Source organism: Dendronephthya gigantea, unplaced genomic scaffold (assembly GCF_004324835.1).
Source record: "Dendronephthya gigantea isolate DGI-Jeju-01 unplaced genomic scaffold, DenGig_1.0 000007F, whole genome shotgun sequence".
In the NCBI taxonomy this organism is placed as follows: Eukaryota; Metazoa; Cnidaria; class Anthozoa; order Malacalcyonacea; family Nephtheidae; genus Dendronephthya; species Dendronephthya gigantea.
The window spans coordinates 2,927,376-2,947,661 of NW_021163017.1; the positions used below are offsets into that span (position 1 = coordinate 2,927,376).

Consider the following 20,286-nt stretch of genomic DNA (forward strand, 5'->3'; position numbering starts at 1 on the left):
CTCGGCTCAACCGCGATCAAACCGAGCTTTGAACTAGGTTAACGGTGGTTTTTATTATGTTATTTCTGGACAGTACTGTATTAATCGGTTTGTTTTGAATTCGCTTTTGGAAAAATAATTTTTCGTATTTCCACTTTCATCGAATAATTCGAATCAACGAAATTGAATTCTATCAGTTGTAATTCTAATTTTGATTAATAGTTGACTTGAACGTTTCTTCTATTTCAAAATTTTTGTATTTTCGTCGCATCCCATATATTATTGCGGCTGCCGATTATATATGCATGATTCTATTTATACCTTATATTTAATACTATAGTCTATATAATCAAAATAAACTCCGAAGCACGCAGGCTTAGAATAAAAAAAAATATATAAAAACTGCCTTAGCATTAAACTGCCTAACCATTGTTTTTAAATAAAAAGTGATTATTGAAATTCCGCCGTCGCATTGTTTTGAAATTCTCGGACAAGTTTTGCGAGAAGAAATATACATAAACAACCTCCCCCCAATTATCGTCTTGCCGCGTTAATGGGTCTATTTACCCATTGAATGGGTGAAATGACAGCTTCGATGAATGTTTGGTATTATTGTAAAGCAAGCTTTTTTATTTTGCGACATTGAAACACTGAAAAGATTGAAACATTTAACTCAACACAAGTGAATAAAACACACTACACACACTGATACTGTTACTATATGTGCAGTTTGTTCAACAAAATCTGTCAAATCTGTTCTGCTAATGCGTGGACGCTAAATTGCAAGAAAATTTTGCCTGCATGTTAAGCCTTGAGTAATCTTTTCTTATACTTTGGAATTCTATTCGAGGATTTTTTCTAAGCCTGTGCCGTTGGATGAGTACTGCACTTTATATATAACTTCAAATTTAATTTTATTTACTAAATCAAATAAATGTCGCAGGTGTTTTCCTTTTCCCTGTCATGGAATTTAATCCGAGGATGTGTAAGAATAAATCAATCTGAATAGCTCCTATATCGACATTTCTGTGCATAACCTCTTGCCTCTGCCTTGTCGTCAGTTGACTACATCTTTTTTCTATTTAAGAGGAAAGAATTCCCTAGGAATAGGCAAAACTCCTGTGACACCGAAAAGTTTGATATGATATAGAAAATGTAAAACATGGCCTTTTTAAGATTAACAAACGTTGTAAGATGATGTTTTATTAAGGAAACAGGTCAAGTTGAAAGCGCTGAACAACTCGAAAAATCGGTAGATTAAACGGCACAACCTACCCTATTGAAATTATCAAAACAATGATTAAATGTCTAATCATTTTGTCGAGGTTTTTTCAATTCTAATTTAGACTTCTTCCTAGCATTTAAAAAGACTCTTGTTACCCACAATCAGTTATCTCTGACAATTGACGAACAATGATAATTCCCGACACTACAAATTAATACCTCATGTATCATCAAATAATTGTTTGTTATTATAGAGGCCGTGTCAAAATTATAATCTAATTGAGTTGTATTCCAACCTTTGCATATTATATGTAATCATAGATTAGATTGTACTAGAGGTCAAGCATGGAATAAATAATTGTCTTGTTTAAGTGTGTGGAATTTTCTTTTAGACAATTCTAGGAAGCGATTAGTAAAATCAAGGGTCTTTTTAAGACTTTTTTGCATGCATGGGGCACGTTAAACCACTGTTGGAAATAATTACGCCAATGTGAATATAATTTCACATATGCAGGTTTCGCCTTTACTGGGACACCCCGTGTTATACTGACTTATACACCAAATAGATATTGGTTTACGTTTACCATATATGACGGTATCTTCCCGAATTCCAACACAGTTTGCCATTTAGCCAACGTACATTTGATTCAATTTCTCATCTAGATGCGATTAACAAGGAGGGATTTCGTTTTAAAATAATCAGCATATTTGTTTATATTTTTTAGGCAAAGCCAATCAGAATGCCTAAATTTTTAATGCTTCATGTAAAATGATATATATTGTACTTTTTATCAAATTTGTGCATTCTGATTGGGTTACCGAAAATGTGAACAAACATGCTGATTGCATGGTCTAAAACGAAATTTCCCCTTGTTGATCCGATTACATAAGATTCTTATAACCATGATGGGTCGAGACTTTGAAATTGTATGTATTAATTATTTTCCTTAGGGAAAAAAGCTAGAGTGAGCAAGTATTCTATTTTATTCTGTGAAAAAGCTTTAGTATAGATCAGGTCACCCATCGGTATGAATGAACAATTAAAGCCATGATCGAATTTGCTAATTTGGAGGAGAAAGATTATTGAGGTATTCATTCCAGACTAAGCATAGATCGTTGATATTTCTGGGCAATACTGAAACTGAATCTGGAGTACAATTAAGATGGTGGCTAGGTGGAAAGTCAACGTTTTCCATACCGATATAGGGTTAACCGTTAGCGACAATCATGTCGTTGATATGTTATTCCGGATAAACAGTCTTAACCTATTACCATACCTTAAATTGCGGTTATGTTCGTCCGCCCCTGACGGTGCATGGTATTAGGTAATTAAGGCGTGCATCAAGCTGTCTCATTCTATCAAAAATTTTTAAACACAGAGCATCACGTCTTGCGCTTATAATGCCAAACATTTGGCTTGATTTAGAGCTGCATCATAACATGATGTGGGATAGATAATCCATATCGTTCGCTTTTGGACCCGTTCAATTTTGTGAGACAAATTATCTGATGGTTAATCATGAATGGCATATACCGGACAACAGTACTCAAGTAACTGAAGTAAGGATCTAATGAGTTCAAAGCCACTCTTAGCAAATGGTCACGGTTCGGTTGCGGTCAACCGATAGAAACCGCAGACGAATGCATGCAAGACAAAAAATGCGATCGCGGTTGCCTTTCGCTTTCGAACGGAATGTTATGAACAGCTAAGAAGGACAACACGGTATGCATGTCGAAAACATCTTAAGAAATGTCTGTCAGACTGAGTTTGGCCGAGGTTAGACCTCCGTCTCACCGCGGTTCGATCTCGGTCTGACCTCGGTTCAACCGCGATCAGACCGTGGTTTGACCTTGGACAGTACAGCAACTAAACTCGTGTATGAACCTATTAACTGACCTTGACCTAGACCAACTTCAAACTCGTTTCAGGTAAAAATTGAAAATCTTCTTTCGTAAGTACACTATTAAAAAAATTGCCTCTGACACGTCAAAAACTTGACCGTACGTACGCACCTTAAAACGTACGTGCCTTACAACATATCTTAACTTAATATACCCGCCATGCATATATATCTTTAACGTGTGATTCTCTAGATGACGCGAAGCACAGCGTGAGACCACTAATTCTGCACGGATGTTTATTATATCTTGATACCCTGAATGCAAGTGCGCGAATTCTCCAAGAAACTTCGAGATACCAGCAGTTTTAATTTAAGAAAACATTACATCTTGACGATAAGATATCTAATCGGGAAGTTTGAAAGTGACCAGGCATCAACTTATGAAATTGAAACCGCTGGGGGATCAGCAAGCGGCAATAATAACTATCTTAATACCACTTCTAGAATATCTCAAAATGCTAACAAGTTCGGCAGTAAGCTTCTGCTTAATTTTGTTTAAATATGTTTAAAATATTGTTGATATTACTTATTGTTGTAATATTAATATAATTATAGAATTAATTAGTTATCTTGTTCGGGCACCTATGGCGAGGAGCCCTGCATATAGTGCGAGGGACTCCCTATTGACTATATATAAACAGTGGCCATGTTTGTGTTGGCCAATTTTTTTACATGCTATTGAGTTGAACTTTGTACGGATGTAGCTAAAATTATAACACTAACTGAATAAAGTACTCATCAAGCTTTTTCGTTTTATGTTTTAATACAAAACCTCCGTCCACCCTTCGAATATATCATCAAGGTCCATGATTATTTTCACAAAGCCACAAGGTGGTATAGTTGTGATGTAATAAATTATATCGTTTAAAATCCTTCCACTTTATCATATAAAATCGTACACTAACTAGATTAGCTGTAATCAACTGCTGCTAAGTATTTTCTGTTATTTGTTTTTGGAAATAAGAACTCGCTCGAAGTCTCAGAATCGAGACCAGATCTTAGCCTTTCAGGCAGAGAGAAGGAATTGTTTCTATTTTCATTAAATAAATGCATACTGTACTAAAAAACGGCAAATCGAAAAACTCTCAATCGGCACCATGGTATGTAAATCGCCAAACCACGGATTCAGCAGTTATCGATCGATTTGCCGTCGTGAATTTTAGAGGTATGTCAATGCCCCAATGTAAACTCTCGTTCACCTAATCGCCTCGCTTCCATGTTTACTTGTAACAACTTGGCAACGGACACGTAAAGGTTGTATATAAATGTAAATTCTCACGGTATGTTAAAATTCAATTTATATTCTTGTTCATCATTGAGAGAGACGTGAAACTGGGCTGTGTTTCTTTGATCATTTATTCATTGGTAAGCTTCAACAGCATGCACACACGAGACATACATGAGCAAACATTGCACACGAAAATTTGTAAATTTGTTAAAATTGTTAAAGCTATTGGTGTTCAGAAAACTCAAAATATTGCAACATTTCTTTTCTTTAATCGTTTTAGAGTATTTCTTTTTGAGCATGCCTCGACATTGACCTACTCACTCAACATGGCATTCTCCCTGGGTCTTACACCATTTCTCCATAAACGATCCTGATACAAATTTAACAACAATTGAAAAAAGCACATGTATTTTAGAGTCTATGTCAACTAGTAGTAATAGTACCCATGCATATTATGAAATGCGAAAAACACTGCTGATGTCCAGTTTTTATTTCTACTTCTATTTTAGACCTTTAAAGGGTGTTTATGAATATGCTGTCATTCTGTACTTGATCCTCTCTTTCCTAATCCAAACAACAGGCATGCCATGTGTAGGTGTAACAGGATTTAGAACCATCGCAATTGTGCCGACCTTCCGAGCAACCCTGTCCTCGAATTCCCTCGAAGAATTTTTCACACTTGCACTCTTTGTCCCTTTCACATGAAGATGTACCGGCTGAACAAAAGAAGCAGAATTACATTGTTGCCTGTATTTACACTGGATTGAATGTATACCACCAATTCTGCAGCGCGCTATATACCACCAATTCTGCAGCGTGACTTTGCGACACTTGTTAAATTATTCAAAAACAGATCATAGATGGTGTAGTGCCGGCATGCACACTTAGCGGGCCTAGCTGTTATTTAAGCCTCGCCCGTTTGTTCGTCATTAATGATTGAAAAAAAATTGTGCCATTTTGCAGCTATATAAAGCTGCCTATTCTGACATAAGAAAAGGTATGTCAATAGCGACTTCAAAGTTGGGTGTTTTTATTATGTTGTTTTTATGAAAATTTTAATACTGTTGCATGTTACAATTACATATTCCTGAGAATTATAAAATGACTTGAATTTCTGGTATAAATCGAGGATTTAGATCCCTCTAATCTCCATATTTATCGTAAAATCAGAACATGTGAACAAACTAGGATATGTGAACAAACTAGGACACTGGAAACAAACTATTATAGCTAGTGTACCTCGCTAAAGCAATCAATATCGACGTACCTTGGTCGTAAAATCTGAACGACTTGTCCCAAGTTCTCGCTGAGGCGAACACCACCACCACCAACACCAGGAAAGAAGCTATTTCAACTTTCATTCTCCCTTTCTTTTTGCCTGTAATCAATAAAGCATATAACCTTTGGGAAAGATGTAGAGAGTTAGATGTAGGCTTGGTAGTAAATTGTACTTTAATATAACAAAGTATATGACCAATTTAACGCACGCAGTAAAATTCCATCAGTGTAATTCAGGGCGCTAAGCGCTTTGGTGTAATTTCACGAACGAATCGCCCTTCGAAAACCCATGGCTATAAATGCATTATATTGACACATGCATTAATTGAATTACGACATACTTTGTTCTCCACTGCTAGTTAGTCGCCTTCGGCCAGGTCTTGTGAATGAGACTTCGAGGTGCTGCTTTGCTGTTTTGTGTCTTCGACGATGATAATTCGACGCATGAAAAGGTAATAAAGCAGAACGGTACCGCCTATCGCCCCCTTGACCAGATAAACAATCACTTGCAATGCGGCGTCTCGACTCCTCTCAAGCATGTCACGATCCGGCCTCCCGCTCACACAGCATGAATGGGAATTTGAACTTAGCAATAATAAAATACGACGATGTTTGTTACAAGAACTAGCTATATTAGAATTTTATGATAAAAGCAGTCAGATAAAAATGCGAGCTTTTGCATTTGCTCCTGCATTTAAATCTAGAATCATGCACGTATGGCCGATCGCCAAATAGTTTTGACGGGGAAAAAATTGATGAATTATTCCGCGGATTTATATGCACGGCATGCGAGGTAAGGCCTGCTCATTGTGAGGGTTTCTTGCCGATCGATCTTGCGGGCAGCTGCGTCACTACCTTCAGGGGTCTAAAACAATGATCAGTTTCGCAAACAATGCGGCTTTCCATTTGTTTCATCGTGTTTATGTTACTTCAACGCTGCATGTGATGCTGGGAGGTTGAAACTCCAAATCGCTAAATAATATAAAGAAATGTAAATGCTTCTTCTACCTCTACTTCTTCTAGCTCCTACCTCACATGCAGTGCATGCTTCCGCCTATACTATGCGGAGATTTTAAATAAATGAAATCGTTATATTGATCGCTCTTAAAATATTAGTTCCCAACTCTTGCTCCAAAATTTCCAAAACCATGCACACTGTATTATTATTACTATTCACGAATATTTTGAGAGGGTAAACGTATATTACAATTTACACAGGTTATCAACGCGTACCCTAGCTCCTCTCACATAATATTAATCCAATAATATAAGTTTTAAACCACGCCAAATCTAATATGTATAATAATAGTCTTTCAATAACTTGAAATGTCAAGCGCCAGATCGCCTTGACGTTGTAGATTTTATAGCATCCGACATAACTTTACTCTGCACGTGGTCGGTATTTTTGAAAGTCCAACCAATCTTTGTACCACTCATTGGATATTAATCGACCAGCCGAAGCGTTAAGGCGCAAAGCCCTAAGCAAGCATTATAATTATCTCTTCACAGGTATTGAGTCCCTCATAGAGCCAAAACAGGCATTATATAATATAGCCTTATTATAGGGATTGATTTTTTTGCGACGTGTTGCAGCGATAACAAGAAACCCGCACAACAGACAGCCCTTAACTCCCATGCGCATGTGCCTATCAGTAGGATGATAGGATGCTTAGCTTCGAGTTTTATAGAAAATAATTTATCAGTGACCATTGCTTGCCTGAGCATGCTTCGTGGGATTCCTCAAAGTGATTTTCCTAACTGGGCATGTTCATTATCTGCAAAAAAAATTATGTTATAGCTGTTCTTCGTAGTTTTACTGGGCTATTAGTATTATATTTATATTTATATTACGATTACGATTACCGCCTGCATGGTTCATCAATTGCAAATAAGCTGCCTAATGTTCAGCTGTGTCTGATATTTTATCGATGTTATCGATGTTTCATCGATGTTTTTTATCGCAATGGCAAATTTTCTTTCATAATTATCTATGATAAGAGTAAAAGATCAGTAAATTATTTCATTGTGAAATGTATAAAATAGAAATATGGTACATGGAAAATATGGGAAGTAATCATAATTATTTACAGACAAGATTGAAATCTCACCATGAAATTGCGGCAGAAATTGAATATATATATAGGCGCTTTCCAAAAAGGTCTTATTTTGTATTGAAATTCAGTATGTGTTAGGAATAAAGGGATGAAACTGCATTTTCCGGGCTAGAGAAGTGTAATGATGTAAATAATGGTAAACTTGATGCAATGCATGCTCTTGAAACACTCTGAAAAATACCAGTAATCTGTCTGTAATGACATTTAACAAGACTATAGTCTTGCCGTTTTTACCGTATAAAGGAAACCGCGCTCTAGGTAAACAGGCCACAACATCCAGTTTGCAATTTCATCTAGAAAACTTTGTGGCAAACTAATATTGATGAAGCCGTTAGTCTCAATTGCGGGTCTTGTAGCCGAAGAAAGTTTATAAATGAAAGCAGAAGATTAATTTTGTAGGCACTCCAAAAACAACGCAGGTTAGCTTAAAACGACGGCTATTTTTAAAAGAGGAATGAGGAGTTAGCGAATCGATAAATATACACTCCCACCCAACTATGCTTCTAGCTACGACCCTGTTGCTCGAGTACGCTTAGAATGCATACATTCACAAATACTTGATAGAGCACACGGCAGTACGCATTCTAAAACGCACCAATTTTGCATCTGTTGTTAACGTAACGTGTCGTATGGCAAAACGCAGTCCTCATACCCGCAGCTGCATGATGTTAAGCACTAAGAAGCTGGAAGTTGAACAATGGACGCCAATATAAGGTTAAATATCAGGTTCAGTCACATGCGACCACGTTTTATTCCCACTCATGATCAAAATTTAGATTGGCCGCGTTTGAGAATAAGTAATACAAATGATATAATTTTTTTGTAAAAATTATCACATAGGATTCTTTCGAAGATTTTCGTAAGGATCTCATTTTTACTATAGTGAGCTGTATAAAATTATATGGTGGTAATGCATGGAATATAGCTGAAGCTTGAAGGTAAATCAATTATTAATTATGTTCTTATTCACTGCGTTCAACCGAACATAAAACATTTTCTCCCTAAATTATCTTAATAAACAAGATCACAGAAGTTAGAGCTGGTATTCACAGTGAATCCAAACAGATCGATTTAATGTTATCCAAAAAATGGATAAAACTACGCAATATATTTACACCGAGTCACATACAACTATTAGCTACATATTGAATCTCCCCTCCTGAGATTCATTAGCTACATGTTGAGTCTCTCCTCCAGATTAAGGCTAAATGTATTTACAGATTATATATTCCTTCATAAGGCTAGTTCCACATTGGAAAAATCTACTTTGGTTCGGAACGGACAGGAAAATTTCCTTTGTCGGTGAGTTCTCATGCAGGCGGCGTTTTAGCTTCCTCCGCAGGCGGCGTTTATACAAAGGAAACTTTCCTGTCCTGTCCGATCCAAAGGAGAATTTTCCTGAGTGGAAACTAGCCTATAGGAGGAGCCAGAATGACAGCGTTGCCGTACCATAAACACGAGGAAACAAAACGAAAGTCAAATTGTTTGCGAAGCAATTGCATGGCTGGCTAGATTTTGTGCGACGTGTTCCATGTTCAGATGATGAGATGAAATTTGTCACGGCGACGTGTTGTAGTGACCTTGCTGCCCGCAAGATATATAGATGTATTTTGCAAGTAATTAATTAATTATATGAATCTCCTGATCTATATATGATAAGAGCTCGTACTTGAATATTCGTAACTAATTCAGTCTTTCACATCTAGCAAAAGAAGAGAACAGAACAATAAAATCGCAGTAAAAATTGCAAGTGTACACAGGCGTCTATTTACGGATTCACCTAGAAAACTTTGTGGTGAGCAATGTTTTTGTACGGCTGTTTGTTATTTTTCCTCATTAGCGGAAACTTCTCCTTTTCTCTATAATCTGTAGACCGTTACCCTGAACAATATAGTCTCCGGAGTTCGCATTGTTTTGAGAACTTCTAAAGACGGTAGATATTAACGAGCTGTCTAATGCTCAGCTGTGCCTGATATTTTATCGAGTTTACAAACTGGAAATTATCGTGTAGTGGTAAATTTACTTCGAGAAATTTACACCCCCCATGCATTGCAAGCGTTATAGCTATTACTCGTTCTTTTACAGTTACCGGCAGTTTATAATAGGATCTGCGTGATCAGAACAAGAACAATTATATTATTGCAAACGCGTTTCGACCATTCTAAGTACAAAATTTGCGTTTTGCGTGTACAAAAAATGGTAAAATGACAAATAAAGCAGTTGAACACAGAATCTATGGATATTCTCTTGATCGCGAAACGAATCCATTGAACATGATGCATGTATGACAGGATATTATCATAATATCATGATACTTGCCTTTGTCTGAACTGACAGGGATCGTTTGAAATTTAATAGACCTTTTCCATTTTATCTTTCAAGCGCGCAATGCGTCATGGTAGTTGATTATCAAGGTCAATTTGATTTGTGATTTCGCCATGTTCAGGAGTGATTTAGTTGAGTGATTTAGTTTGAACAAAAAAGCAAAAAGAATCGGCAAGGTTTTCTTAAAAACAAAATCACTTCTACGCAGAGCGATAGCGCAACTCAAAGTTGCTTGACAATCAACTACCGTCACGGATTGCGCGCTTGAAAGCTAAAAGGGGGATAAAGGTCTATTAAGGTGGCTAGATAAAGTATATTTAGTCCTGCTCTTGCCCGTGGAAACAACATTAATAGCCTCGCGATATTTGTCTAGTTTCATTTTCAAACGCACTGCCAAAACCAGCGAGAAACATAAACATAAATCAAAGATACTGGCAAAGACCTACGATCCGCAATAGCGTTAATGGCAAGAACACTTGCAACCCAGAAGGTCGTTATTGGAGCAGATCAGACAACCCGCTTAGAGGCCTTCTCAGCGTGTCCCTTAATACCTCGATCTAGACACGAACCCTGGCGTCAGACCGATTGGGAGAGGTTCTATGACGGATCATTGGAAAATCAATTGTCTTTGCCTCAAGCCACAAATTATGGATAGCGCAGGAGACTTACAGCTATGTGCAGGAAAACAATCAGGCTGCGAGGCTGCTGTTCACGGTATGTCAGAGGTTTTGTGTAGAAGAAGAAATAGATGTTGTGTTACTGGTGGACCCCACCTATGCGTTCAATTCCATCAACCGGAAGGTCATGTTACATAACGTTCAGTTCATTTGTCCCGCAATGGCTGTTTATACGTTCAATTGTTATGTAACAGCTTCGAGATTGTTCGTGCAAGGTGGTAAAGAAATTGCATCAGCGGAAGATACAACGCAAACTGATCCGTTAGCCTTGCCGTTATACGCCGTCGCCATCACTCCACTCATGCTCATGATTAAATCTGATGAAGCTAGTGATGTAAGGCATGTTGCGTACGCCGATGACTTAGTGGTGCAGGTAACCTGATGCAACTGCGTGCCTGGTAGGAGAAGATTGCCGTGCATGGTCCGAGTCTTAGTTACTACCTGCGAGCTGATAAATCCTGGTTGATTGTGAAGCCACACCTGGAACAGACTGCCATTGAGATCTTCGCTGGAACTAATGTACGAATTTCAAGTAATAAGTATATCAGTTCTTTAGTTAGTAAATGGTGCCAGCAACCTCATGTTTTGAGTGAAATTGCCAAATTCCAAACCCCAAGCAGCATACACGGCGTTTGTCTCAGGTTGTCGGCACAGATTTACTTACCACATTCGTGCCGTTCCAGGTATCAAGGCCGCGATGCAGCTTGTTGTCGACAACATCAACCTGAAGCTCCTTTCTGCGCTTCTCGATAACCGTAGCTTGTCTATCCATGAGCGAAAATACGGACAATTGGTTTCGCTTCCAGCTCGTACGGGAGGTCTGGGTATTCCGATCTTCAACGACATCTGTGATGAAGAGCATTTGAACTCCAAGTAGAATCACCCACCAGAATGGTACACCATCAGAAGAACATGCACTGCAAAAAAAGTGTTTTTGAATTCGAGTAAAATTACTCAAAAAGTTGAGTAAAACGTTATTTTTACTCAATTCATGCGTAGATTTACGCGAATACCGAGGGGTTCCACTCAAAATTTTGAGTAAAGTGTTTACGCAAATGTTTGAGTAAATTGTTTTGAGTAACTTTGGATGATATACTCAACAAGCCGAGTAAATATACTCACATTGAGTAAAATAACTCAATTTTACGATAAAACTTGATAATTTACTCAAACATTGAGTAAACTGATTATTTGCAATTACATTTTACTCAAGGTCTGAGTAAAATGAATGCTTCAGTTTAACGGTTTTACTCAAGTATTGAGTAAAATTACTCAACATGATCATTTGCTGGTAATTTTACACACTTCACGAGTAAAAGAGTAAAGTGAATAATTTGCGTAGTGGAAGCACTGCGAATGTATGAATTTTAGTCTTTGGTAACTGATAAGTCGCAGAGTCTGTTGTGCGTTAGAATCTGTTGAATAATCTGCGCTGGACGTTAAAAGCCAAAAAGATGGAAAAATCAATTGACGGGTTAAAAGAGTAGTTGGTGGAAATGGGTTTTGAGGATTATATTGTGCGCAATTTGAAGGTAAATATACATATAACTGCAGGGTTAACCTTTGGCCGATCCGTTCATTGACTTCATTCCGCTGTTTACATGTTTTATCCTCGGTTTTATTTGTTTCTATATGTTGGTTTCTTCGGCTAAACGCCGCATGGCACTAACTGCAGAGATTCGACGAATGCAGTCTTTCAATAGATGTTTTTGCGGAAGGGCATATACAGTTCGTGTATTACAAATCCGCCAATATTCTGAAATCAAATGTTTGATTTTGGCGCGCAAAAATAACGGTATCCGGTCAATTAAATAAAATATTTACATGTTTATATAGAGCGCTCTTAGTGCTCTTATTCATGCTTTTTATTGCAAGAATATATGCCAGGGTATTTTGATATTGAAATTATTAATGTATCAGTGTGACAGTGTTTTTTTCACCAGAAAATCTGTAACTTCAACAACCCTGTCTTCTGTTTATTTTGTCATATTTTAAATTTAATATTACACAATATATTACACAGAGTTTATACTATTGTCTATTGGCCAGTTTATAATGTTAATTGTTGACTAATAAACATGGTAAACACTTTGCCATTTTCAAATGGCAAAGTGTTTACCATTGATTTTGAGACTTGTCATGAGTACATGCTATATCTACTATCTATGTAGTGAATATCATAGGCTATTAGAGCCCACTGTTCATGAACAGATGACTGCCATATTTTGAAGATTCTATAAATGTTACTGCCTTTCTGGTTTCTTCGAAAGAAAATAATGCAACTATTTTACCACAATGAATAAACCTGCAAAGGATTTAGCCATAAATGCTTTACTTTAAAAATTTAGAAAACAAAATTGGAAATGTTTTGATATATACCTTACTGACAGGGGCCCTGGAAAAAGTGATTTCAACAAAAGGGAATGAAATTTTTGAAAATGCTGGAAGAGAGTGCTGGAAATGGCATTCAGGAATCAGGAAATTGGAATGAGGTTAGCTCACTGCATTTGTAACTGATTACTGATAGAAAAGTGCGTTTCATATTTGTAAATTCTCAATTTGCTCACCTCAATATCAGATTATCACCTTGAATTAACAAAATCCTGGATTGTATAATTCAAAGGTTTTTGAAACCACATAAACTGGACCAATGTATTAATAATATTATATTCTTCTGAAAGTCATGCATCAATTTATATACAACAATAATTGGTGTGTTATCGTGAATTCATTATTGACTAGTTTAATATTATAAGTAGTTTTTTTACTGGGTATGCCTTGAGTCTGTCCAAACAGTGCTGTTTAACAGCTTCAGTGCAATGTGGTCAACGCCGCCTTTTGCCTTTATCTCTTCCTGGTGGAACTTGTAAAAGATCCGCCAGTTGTCGAGGACTGTTAAGGCAGTGCTTCATTGCATATACTATATACATTTATACTATTATAAGTAGTTTTTTTTCTGGGTATGCCTTGAGCCTGTACGAGCAGTGCTGTTTAACTGCTTAAGTGCAAGGTGGTCAACGCCGCCTTTTGCCTTTATCTCTTCCTGGTGGAACTCGTAAAAGATCCGCCAGTTGTCGAGGACTGTTAAGGCAGTGCTTCATTGCATATACTATATACATTTATATTATAAGTAGTTTTTTTTACTGGGTATGCGTTGAGCCTGTACGAGCAGTGCTGTGTAACAGCTTCAGTGCAAGGTGGTCAACGCCGCCTTTTGCCTTTATCTCTTCCTGGTGGAACTTGTAAAAGATCCGCCAGTTGTCGAGGACTGTTAAGGCAGTGCTTCATTGCATATACTATATGCATTTATATTATAAGTAGTTTTTTTTACTGGGTATGCCTTGAGCCTGTACGAGCAGTGCTGTAACAGCTTAAGTGCAAGGTGGTCAACGCCGCCTTTTGCCTTTATCTCTTCCTGGTGGAACTTGTAAAAGATCTGCCAGTTGTCGAGGACTGTTAAGGCAGTGCTTCATTGCATATACTATATACATGTTTTTTTTTCTGGGTATGCCTTGAGCCTGTACGAGCAGTGCTGTTTAACAGCTTCAGTGCAAGGTGGTCAACGCCGCCTTCTGCCTTTATCTCTTCCTGGTGGAACTTGTAAAAGATCCGCCAGTTGTTGAGGACTGTTAAGGCAGTGCTTCATTGCATATACTATACACATTTACATTATAAGTAGCTTTTTTTACTGGGTATGCCTTGAGCCTGTACAAGCAGTGCTGTTTAACAGCTTCAGTGCAAGGTGGTCAACGCCGCCTTTTGCCTTTATCTCTTCCTGGTGGAACTTGTAAAAGATCCGCCAGTTGTCGAGGACTGTTAAGGCAGTGCTTGAAGGCATATGCTATATACATTTATTAGGGGTGACATATTGTGTTTTTGGGCAAGGTTGCTAGGTGTGTCATCATAAATGCATTATCGACTAGATTGATGTTATAGTTTCTTTGTTCTTTAGCCTTGAACCTGTATTAGTGCAACCAGGTGTCAAGGACTGTCAGGCTTCAATGCATTTACTATACATATTTATGTTGTCTCGCATTGGTTTGTCCTCGTTCATAATTCAGTGGTTTGCTGGCGACATGCGTGCTTTTGCTGGTTGTTGGCAAAGAGAGGAAGCATAATATCTGGCCAGGGCCATTATCTAAGGCATGCATGTATTAATGTCACACGAAGCGACAAACGTGAGCATAATAATCCGTTGTGCTTTTTATAGTTGAACGGACTGAAGTCGCATTGTCTACCTTCGTACCATTTATCAATGTAAGTTTTCCGTTGAATCATTTACATTTGAACAGCAGTCTTAGGTGTGTAATCTTAGCTTCACTTTTACAGTGCCTATATTTAATGAATTGTGTATCTTTTGTTTTATGTAGGAAAATGAAGATATTGAGAAGATGATTAAGAAAAGCTATAAACACTATGACCGCATGACCCTAACATGCATAATGATAAATATATACGCATGATTCTTAAACGTACATTACCGTATTTTATAAATTATAAATTTATGCAATATAAAATTGTTTCACTCGTGGTTGCGTGTAATTTCTTTACTTAAATCCGAATTTTTTCCTAATCTGTTTGGTCGACTCACTTTACTCGCATTTTTAGTAAATTTACTCAAAAGTATGTGTTACTGTGGACGCATTCACTTTACTCTAGTATTTGAGTAAATCTACTCAAGCAGAATGAGTAAATTTACGCAAAAGTATGTGTTACTGTGGACGCATTCACTTTACTCAAGTATTTGAGTAAATCTACTCATATTTGAGTAAATCTACTCAAGCAGAATGAGTAAATTTACGCAAAAGTATGTGTTACTGTGGACGCATTGTTTTACTCAATTTTTTGAGTAAATCTACGCAAAGTTTTTTTGCAGTGTGGAGATTCCATCCACGATCTTCGCCGTGAGATCGCAAAACATCGTGAAGCTAGGAACTCGTTGCTGCTACAGAACTTGAGATCGAGCATGAGTGAAGAGCAGATTCGAGCAAATGACCTCGCCCAGTTGAAAGGATCCTCAGGTTGGCTAACAGCTCTGCCACTTGCTGATGAGGGCTACATCCTGACGAAGCGCGAGTTCTTTGATGCAATCTACATGTGTTATCGATGGCCTTTGAAACGCCTTCCATCTTTCTGCGTTTGTGGAAAATCGTTCCCGGTCGGTAATGCCCTGTCGTGCCTGAAAGGAGGCTCTATCCATATAATGCGATCTGTGATCTACTCGCTACTGCTACCGATAACGCTGCTTACGATGTTTCAATTGGCCCTTGCTCCTTTGACTGGCTCCTTTGACTGTTTCAATTGTTCCTGCCCTTGCTCCTTTGATTTTCCATCCAGTGCTAATTCAGCCGATGACGCCAGAGTTGACATTGATGCGAGAGGTTTCTGGTAGAGAGGTGAAAAGGCATTTTTTGATGTAAGGGTGTTTAACCCATACACCTCAACTCATCGACGCCAGACGTTGAGCAGCTCGTTTAAAGCCAACGAAAGGGAAAAGAAGAGACATTACTACCAATGGATTGTTGAAGTCGGGCATGGCTCCTTCACACCGGTCGTCTTCAACGCCTTTGGCGGATGCGGAAGAGAGACTCAACACTTTCTCTCTGTAGAACTGTAGAACTTCCAATATAACCAGGGAGCAGCGTGGCAGCGTCTTTAAACAACTTAGCATCAAATGTGGTATAGCAACTGCCTAAAATAGACAAAACACTTCTCGGCGTATCGACCTGAGGGCCTTCGTCAGAAGAGTTAGTAACTCTAACTCTCCTGACGAAGGCCCTCAAGTGGAACGTCGACAAGTGTTTTGTAACCCTAACTCATCTGAAGAGTTAGTAACTCTAACTCTCCTGAACAATTTGGTAACTCTAACTCTCCTGACAAAGGCCCTCAAGTCGAAACGTCGAGAAGTGTCTTGTCTATTTTAGGCAGTTGCTATACCACATTTGATGCTAAGTCTGTAGAGCTGTTATACTTATAGCCATATAGGCCGTATTCTGTGGCCGATTATCGTTCAGTTTCGTTGCCCCCCTTCGGGCACTACTTGAAAACACGATAGAAAATTAGGATAAATTATAGAAAATCTAAATTCACTTGTTTTCACCTTCACAAACCTGCAGTTTTCGAGCATTTCATCTTCGAAAAATCAGTGAATTTGCATGTTTTGCAATACACCAACGCCATTTTGATTCAGGAAATGTCTCCAATTCTTGGTGTAATTTACGACATATATAGCAGATTCAGCAGTTTTATACCGGTATTTACATGAAGTTTCCCGCATTTTTTCTGTGCAAGTAGGTTTCAACAAGGAAGCTTTGAGTAGAGTTTTACGAGGTTTTTCGCAAATTTTCATAGTTTTTCTAAACTAAATTAGTCAGAGAAGAATTAGACAACAATTAATCGGAAAAACATCCGCCAATTAGCGAATTTTTTATAGCATTCTGCTCTTGGAATTTACAAATAAATAAAAACAACTTTATTTACACGCATCAAAATCACACGAGCGTTTTGTTTCTAGTCAATTTATATAAAATAATTACTACACAATTCTTTTCAAGCAAACCCTTTGTTTTGTGATTTGCAACGTACAACTACTGTACATATTAAAATATTGAACACACCATTGTGGAAGAATTACGAGCGCCTTATAATTTTAAAACACAAATAAAATGTTGAACTCAACGCTTTTAATCGGACAGCTAATACCACAATTCATCATCGACGTCATCTCCGAAATCCAGATTAGATCCTGATCCTTCGAGTTCATCATCGTCATCAGATTGAGCCAGGCCATAACTGCTATCATCATCATTACCATCTTCAACTACTGCATTCTGGCAATCACACGAACATAGGTCGGTGCACTTTAAGTCAGCCTTTTTGCAGGAATAACGCATGGTCGAGCATCCAGTCTTGCACTTGCACTCAACACACTCAATTAAAGATCGCGGAGCGGGTGGGCGTGTCATCCAAGTTATTTCCAGCTCTTTATCGTCAATCGTCCAGCCATTGCCAACCAGTGATGGAAGATCGACTTTTGCACTTAAACACTGATACCATGATGCTGCTTGATTGCTAATGCCATTACTGACCGGTAAAAGCATGAAAGCCTGGTAAACAAAGAGCAACATCCACGCCCAAGAATTTCGAGATAATTGCTACAAATACGCAACGACGTTTATCTCCTGTGCCAGTCAAAAAGAAAATCTCTTTCTGCATCTGTTGTTGCATGGCAATCGCAGGTATAAGAACATCTGTATCAGGGATTTTGATAATAACTTTATCGTACGTTGCTGCTGCGTGGTTAGCATGTAGAATTAAACGAGTGTCTGCTTCTTCGTGGTTGCTATAAAGCGAAGACACCTCATTACTTGTAACACTATCGTTCGGGGAATCACCGGGATATAAAACACAGCATCTTTCTTTAGCAGTTACGTACATAATTAGTTGAAATGGAACACCACCGGTAGGAGTTACATGACCTCCAGCGTTCACATAAGAAAGATATGAGGGATTCCTTGTTTTCACCGTATCTTAAACACCTTTCCCACTGTTTTGGAACACTCTAAACTTTCTGGAATCCTTTTTCACTTTTCAGCTCTTCGTTGTCTCTCTGCATTCTTTATGCTCAACTAAGGATACCTGTCTGCAACAATCTAATCGTTTGGAATTATACTTTCGTGCTAGCGTGATGAGGTTTTTAAAAGAGCATCATCGCCAATTGTTTTCCATTTTCCATTTTCCTGCCATAGCATCTACAATCAGTGCATTGTTGTTAAATGCACTCAACAAATTCGTTTTTAGTGGATTGATGATAATAAGATAAAGGCGTTGGTGATTAACTTTGTCAAAAAACTGAGATGTTTTAAATAGTTTTGTTGAGAAAACGTGTGTATTATAAAAGTAGTTAATATAAAACAAAGGTTATGCTGGAAAGGAATTGTGTAGTAATTATTTTATATAACTTGACTAGAAACAAAACGCTCGTGGATGATTTTGATGCGTATAAACAGAATTGGCGGATGTTTTTCCGATTAATTGTTGTCTAAGTCTTCTCTGACTAATTTAGTTTTGAAAAACTATGAAAATTTGCGAAAAACCTCGTAAAACTCCACTCAAAGCTTCCTTGTTGAAACCTGCTTGCACAGCAAAAATGGAGGAAACTTCATTTAAATACCGGTATAAAACTGCTGAATCTGCTATATATGTCGTAAATTACACCAAGTATCCAACACATTTCCTGAATCAAAATAGCGTCGGTGTATTGCAAAACATGCAAATTCACTGATTTTTCGAAGATGAACTGCTCGAAAACTGCAGGTTTGTGAAGGTGAAAACAAGTGAATTTAGACTTTCTATAATTTATCCTAATTTTCTATCGTGTTTTCAAGTAGTCCCCGAAGGGGGGCAACGAAAATCGTTTTCTAAGCGACTACGCTCCGTTTTGCAAGGAAACAGCGTTAGCCTATAACCATACCTTAAATTGCGGTTATGTTGGCCCGCCCGTGACGGCGCATGGTATTAAGTAATTAAGGCGTGCATCTGGCTGTCTCATTCTATCAAAAGTTTTCAAACACAGAGCATCACGTTTTGCGCTTATAATGCCAAACATTTGGCTTGATTAAGAGCTGCATCATAACTTGATGTTGGATAGATTATCCGCATTGTCCGCTTTTGGACCCGTTCAATTTTGTGAGAGGAGTTGATGGTTGACGCCCCTCGTGGAAATCAGCTATATATAAATATGCTGTCGAGGCTAGAGTGGGTAAATAAAGTTTTTAATAATAATAATAATAATGGTTAATAATGATGAATGGTATATACCGGACAACAGTACTCAAGTAAGGATCTAACGAGTGCAAATTATACGTACTCTTAGCAAATGAATCGATAAAACTCCACAACGCTTTCGGTTAGGTTACGGTTTGGTCGCGGTTTGGTTTCGGTCGACCGATAGAAATCGCAGATGAATGCATACAAGACAAAAAATGCGATCGCGGTTGCCTTTCGTTTCCGAACGGAATGTTATGAACAGCTAAGAAGCACAACACGATATTCATGTCGAAAACATCTTAAGAAATGTCTGTCAGACCGAATTTGGCCGAAGTTAGACCTCCGTCTCACCAAGGTTCGACCTCGGTTTGACCTCGGTTCAACCGCGATCAGACCGTGGTTTGACCTTGGACAGTACAGCAACTAAACTCGTGTATGAACCTATTAACTGACCTTGACCTAGACCAACTTCAAACTCGTTTCAGGTAAAAATTAAAAATCTTCTTTCGTAAGTACACTATTAAAAAAATAGGTATGCAATGCATACATGTGGGTAGCTTTCAAAGCATTGCCAAAGATTTTCAAGTTTTGTTCAATGTCCAATGACAGGCCGCAATAATGGCGGGGAAATCAACTGCATGATGCTTAGTTTTACGTTCTAATGCCATAGGCAAAGGCAAAAATGAGCTAGTTTGCTAGTTGGATACAGTTATAACACAGTAGGCATAAGAATAATCAATAAAATACCAATGATATACCATTTCTGCGAATAATTTATCTGCAAGTTTAGG

General features: G+C 37.9%; 2 long non-coding RNA genes across 2 annotated transcripts; one reads left to right on the forward strand and one right to left on the reverse strand.

Moving 5' to 3' along the window:
• Nucleotides 1–4,723: 4,723 nt before the first annotated feature.
• On the reverse strand, nt 4,724–6,028 carry LOC114516968. Its single transcript, XR_003686338.1, has 3 exons — nt 5,952–6,028; nt 5,600–5,710; nt 4,724–5,048 (listed from the first exon to the last, which is right to left on the reverse strand). It is a non-coding gene; the product is annotated as an uncharacterized LOC114516968 (long non-coding RNA).
• A 5,646-nt stretch (nt 6,029–11,674) lies between these two features.
• Nucleotides 11,675–15,292, forward strand: LOC114516966. Its single transcript, XR_003686337.1, has 4 exons — nt 11,675–12,258; nt 13,117–13,218; nt 14,937–14,983; nt 15,097–15,292. It is a non-coding gene; the product is annotated as an uncharacterized LOC114516966 (long non-coding RNA).
• Nucleotides 15,293–20,286: the final 4,994 nt, after the last annotated feature.